This window comes from Stenella coeruleoalba (assembly GCF_951394435.1).
Source record: "Stenella coeruleoalba genome assembly, chromosome: 4".
Taxonomy (NCBI): domain Eukaryota; kingdom Metazoa; phylum Chordata; class Mammalia; order Artiodactyla; family Delphinidae; genus Stenella; species Stenella coeruleoalba.
Window position 1 is genome coordinate 144,777,026 of NC_137149.1, and position 6,000 is coordinate 144,783,025.

Consider the following 6,000-nt stretch of genomic DNA (forward strand, 5'->3'; position numbering starts at 1 on the left):
AGTCTTGTACTTATGTATTTGTGTGCTAGGGAAAATAAGTATGCTAAATACTAGGTCTTTTTAAGAAAAGAATTAAAAACTAACGTTTCGTAGAGTGAATTACTTTGTATGTTCCCACAATTTGCGTTCATAAAATCTTCGTTCTGACATTGCATATTTGATTCCAATAATAATAAGCTCTCAGGTGTAACTATTTAAAACTAGATACTTTTAATAGAATACAAGCTGGAAAATAAAAAAAATAATTATGAGAAGTCATTGTCAGGTTATGTTGCAGATACACTATGATTTAATACAGTCTGCACTATATTTATGATTTAATACATTCAGGGTAAAACAGTACACATTTGTGTCCTTCACTGCAGATAAATTGCCAGTATTCCAAAATCCATTCTCTCCTTGACATTCTGACCTAGTCAGTTCCTACATTTATGTAGCAATTATGTTCCATCCCCAAAAAATCCCATGGAAACAATTACTATACTGTGCCTGAAATTAAAGTTGGGAAATATCTTCTTAATACCACCTGTCAGGCCCAAGTACTTGTTTTGAGCTACTAGCAGCAATGAAATGACATCTCGTCTTTGACTGTGTACTCTGTACCTAACTTGTTATCATTGGTGGATTAGACTCGATCAATTACTGAGTGTCCTGGAAATGAGGTACACAGTTGTGTATCAAATGGTAAAATAATGAAAATAGCCAATGAGGAAAAATTTTCTTCCCCATATTCAATAAAAAAATATGAATAATTATATATATATTATATGTATACTTTCATATATATATTTGAAGGCTAGTACAAAAAGCCTGATTGATATGCATAGTTTAGTTGTTCAGTACCTTTTATTTCTATTCATAAGGTTGATGAAATGGGAATAAATATTACATTGGCTTATTTCGTAGTTACTGCATTACACCAGCCCCCAAAGAGAACAAACTGACCTTACGTGGTAAAAGCTTTTTATTTAAATTGAGCATAAACATTATCTCTAACAAGAGATGTGACCCAAACAGTAATAAATACAAAGGAATAAAATCTGTTAGCGTAGAATCCTTATTAAAATGTGATATATAGATGGTGGTGGTCTGTAATGTTTGGATGGTAGAGATGAACTTCTAACATGCTCTCAGTATCCGTAGCCACTGCGATGTGCACAACCGTTGCGGCAGCTCTTGCAAACTTTCACGTGTTGTCCCGTGACACACAGGAGGGATGCTCTCCAAATGCCTGCCTGACCTTGAGTCACACGCGGTACTCCATCTCAGCACGTGGCACTGTCAGCCCCAGGTATGCCAGCTGTCTTAGTGGCCAATTCATTCAAAGCAAATGATTAATTTTCTTTAACACCAGCTTGCTTTTTGACCAACTGTAATTCCTGGTATATTTATTGGCAGCACCGTGAGTTTTCTGTTTAGCAAAATTATGGGTGGAAAAATACTTAAGGGCAGAAAAAAATAACTGTAGGCATTAACTTTATTAATACGTTCAGATACCGTTTGACCCCTATGAAATTGCCTACAAAATGGCAATGTCATACGGTTCAATCTTAAATATGGACTCCATAATGCATTACTTCCTACACATATTTTTCTTCAGTGAACATCTCCCTGTCCCATTATTCTATAGGTCACATTTTGGAAACAGTGTCATAGATAATAGCTGGAAGAAATTCATGGTGGGGCACATTTCTCAGAGGTACCTGGTCTTGCTAAGAAGACAATTTATTAGAAGATCCTGGGGCCTGGAAGTAATGTTAAATATGTTGTATTAGGTTAGGAAACCACTGTTCTTTAGTATAGACTCTGTAGTTCTTAACCTGGTTTCCCTCCCTCCCCAAACCGCCCCTGCCCCCTGCAGTGTTCTAGAGCCTACTAAAAACCTGTGAGATGTACATTTTTCTAGGAAGGAGGAGAACTGAGGGTCCGTGGCTTTGCTCCTGTTTTTAAAGAGAGAAAAAGAAAGGGGCTGGAAAGAGAGTCTCTCTCAAGGTTTTCCCTTTTTTGGAGCACGTATAACACAAATCTTTTTCAAATTTGATAATGCACAAACCCTTAAAAAAAAAATAGTTGTGAATCCCCAAGACTACTCAGAGACCACGTTGGGAGACACTGAATTATGAAACTAAAATTTCATTCTATAGAAATGCCTCTTTGATGTCTTACAGAATTTTTATACCTGCAAGAATATATCTGTGGATACATTCAATTTAAAAAAATTTGGCCTGAACAATGTTGGATTTCAAATGGCTTTATAGGCAAAACTTCCAAATAATTACAGCCAGGAGGAGAAGAAATATTTAATGGTCTTAGACATTTAGAAAATGTCTTCCAATTGTTTCTGCCCAATATGGAGTTGTTTTTTTTTTTTTTTTTAATATATTTATTTATTTATTTGGCTGTGCCAGGTCTTTTTTTTATAACAACACCTTTTATTAATTAATTTATTTTTGCTGTGTTGGGTCTTGGTTTCTGTGCGAGGGCTTTCTCTAGTTGTGGCGAGCGGGGGCCCCTCTTCATCGCGGTGCGCGGGCCTCTCACTGTCGCGGCCTCTCTTGTTACAGAGCACAAGCTCCAGACGCACAGGCTCAGTAGTTGTGGCTCACGGGCCTAGTTGCTCCGCGGCATGTGGGATCCTCCCAGACCAGGGCCCGAACCCGTGTCCCCTGCATTAGCAGGCGGATTCTCAACCACCGCGCCACCAGGGAAGCCCCCAATATGGAGTTTATTTATAATTTAGACCGTGAACAGGAAATCACTCTTACACTAAAAGAAAGGAATTATCTTCACCTTAACAAATTTAGTTGTCAGTCTCCGTTTTACAAAGCTCTCTCCAGGCATACTGTGACAAGGAGTGAAATCTGGGTAAGTTTGAAAAGTCTAAAAACATTCTACAAAGACAAAAATGCCCGTACACAAGAGCAACAGACAATAGCCCATGATATGTGGTAACTAAACAGCTGGTGTCTAGGGAAGACAAAGTTTTAACTGATCAAGTAGCTGCTGACAGAAAACATTACTGTGGAAATAAAGAATAAGGACTTTGCATTAGGTGATTCTTCTACGTTGATTGGAGAGATTGGAGAAGAAAAGAGTTGAGCCCAGGGCTTTAAATTCTAATCCTGCAACCTGGGTAAGGACCAAGAAAACGTCTATATGATCCTGAAATAAACAGACAGTGCCAACTCCTTCACAAAACTATCTCCTGTTAGCTGCAGGGTTGGAATTTCCAAAAACCAAACCTATGTGTGATCCTGTGGTTGCCTGAACACTGAATGACCCTCAGATGAACACTGTGAATGAACCTCAAAAACAATGTAGAGCAAAACCACCAGACACAAAAAGGTATGTTGTTTGTTTCCATTTATGAAAAGATGAAAAAAGAAATGTAAAAACCAGTTAACCTGACCTTTAGTTTTTAGGGATACACACTTTGATAGCACAAATATTAAAAATGGAAAAAAAAAAGCAAGAAAGGAATTAACTATAAATGTCAAGAGAGTGAATGCATTAACAGTGAGGAAGAATAATAATTGGGAAAGGGCAAAAGGGGGCCCTTCTACAGTTCTGGCCACACCCCAGATACAGTTATATGGGTGATTGCTTTGTGATAATTTATTAGGCTGTACATTTATGTTCTAAGCAAATCCATATGTGTATATTATTCTTCAAAGTCAAAAGGATTAAGATAAACAACCCTTGTATGTCTTCCCATCCCACTCAGAGAAAAAAGACAAGGTCCTTAAGTGGCCTGCAAGTCCCTCAGTGATCTGGCCCCTATTAACTGATTTCTCAATTCCCCTTCCTTTAAAGACCTAAACAGGCATTTCTCCAAAGAAGACATACAGATGGCCAACAAACACATGAAAAGATGCTCAACATCACTAATCATTAGAGAGATGCAAATCAAAACCATAATGAGGTATCACCTCACACCAGTCAGAATGGCCATCATCAAAAAATCTACAAACAATAAATGCTGGAGAGGGTGTGGAGAAAAGGGAACCCTCTTGCACTTTGGTGGGAATGTAAATTGATACAGCCACTTTAGAGAACAGTATGGAGGTTCCTTAAAAAACTAAAAATAGAGCTACCGTATGACCCAGCAATCCCACTACTGGGCATGAATCCTGAGAAAACCATAATTCAAAAAGAATCATGTACCACAATGTTCATTGCAGCACTATTTACAATAGCCAGGACATGGAAGCAACGTAAGGGTCCATCAACAGATGAATGGATAAAGAAGATGTGGTACATATATACAATGGAATATTACTCAGCCATAAAAAGGAGTGAAATTGGGTCACTTGTAGTGATATGGATGGACCTAGAGTCTGTCATACAGAGTGAAGTAAGTCAGAAAGAGAAAAACAAATATTGTATATTGGCACATATATATGGAATCTAGAAAAATGGTACAAATGAACCTACTTCCAGGGCAGGAGTAGAAATGCAGACGTAGAGAACAGACATGTGGACGTGGCGGAGGTGGGGTGGGAAGGAGAGGGTGGGACGAACTGAGAGAGTAGCATTGACATATATACATTACCATGTGTAAAATAGGTAGCTAGTGGGAACATGCTGTAAAGCACAGGGAGCTCAGTTTGGTGCGGTGATGACCTAGAGGGGTGGGATGGGCGGTGGGAAGGAGACGCAAGAGGGAGGGAATATGGGGATATATGTATACGTATAGCTGATTCATTTTGTTCTACAGCAGAAACTAACACAACATTGTAAAGCAATTATACTCTGATTAAAAAGAAAATTCTCCTTCCTCTTTCTCATTCTGTTCCTGCAGTTGCACATCTATACTTGAACATGAGTGGAGAAAACCAAACCACCATGCTGTCTGGATCACTTGAAATTCCTCAGCACTTCCCCAAAAAATGCACCCTTAGGGCTGCCTGGAAATGCACCATATTTCGCTAGACTGTTCACCAGTCTCCACCTAGGTGACAATTTCATGCCTCTCCTCTATCTCCAAGCCCTCCACTTCCCCCACCTGCTATTTCACTATTCTTCCTCTCCTGGGTATTTTGCCTGCCTCTTTGCTCTGAGAAAATGGAAAGGATTCTATTTGTTGGACATAGAGGTGTATCACCCTTTCAAGAAAAACGCCATTACCCCAGCTGTTGGGAGAGCTGTCAGATATATGCCTGAAATCAGCTCCTAGCAAGAGCCCAAGCATAGACCCTTCAGAGGAACCCAAATCCAATGTCAGTTTAGAGGGAAGAGGGTGGCAGCAGCATAAAGACACCAGGGACAAATCCAAATCTGTCTTTGGAGTTGGTTTAAGGCTTTGCCAGGTATGAACTGTACTTTGAAATTTTCTTCCAAACAATCCTGTTTCCTCCCTCTCCCTTCGTAAGTGTTGATCCCTAGTATTCAGCATTCCAAACTCCAGCTTAATTTTGCTTCCAGAACTCATTCTGTGACACCTCATAAAGGATCCAGATTCATATCGCCATGTCCGTATACCAATCTGCTTCTGTTCCAAAGTCCTATGACTGCCTCCTCTAGGTAGAGCTCTTATTTAAAGCAATCACTTCATTCGTGTACTGTTTTTGCTTACTCAAAGACATCACTCTAGCAATTCTCTCCTCTCCCCTGACATCACCAATCTTTCCTTGTTGGAAAAATTTCCATTATTTGTCCCATCCTATAATTAGAAAAAAAGTAATTCTTTTGGCCCATTCACCAGTTACTGCCTTGTTTCTCTGCTCTCTTTTGCAAAAAAATGACTTTAAAAGTGATCTATTATCCCAGTCCCCAATTCCTCTTCTCCCAACTCTCTTTAGTTTATTCTAATCAGGATTTTGCTCCCACTAATGGATGAGAACCACTCTTGTCACAGTCATTCCGTGCGTCCTACAATGCCAGCTACGATGGTCTGGTCTCAGCCTTCGTCATACTTCACTATTTTCATGAAGGCTGATACTTTTCTACTCTTTGAAACTTTTTCCGCTTGGCTTCTAGGATGTCAAGCTCTCTTGTTTT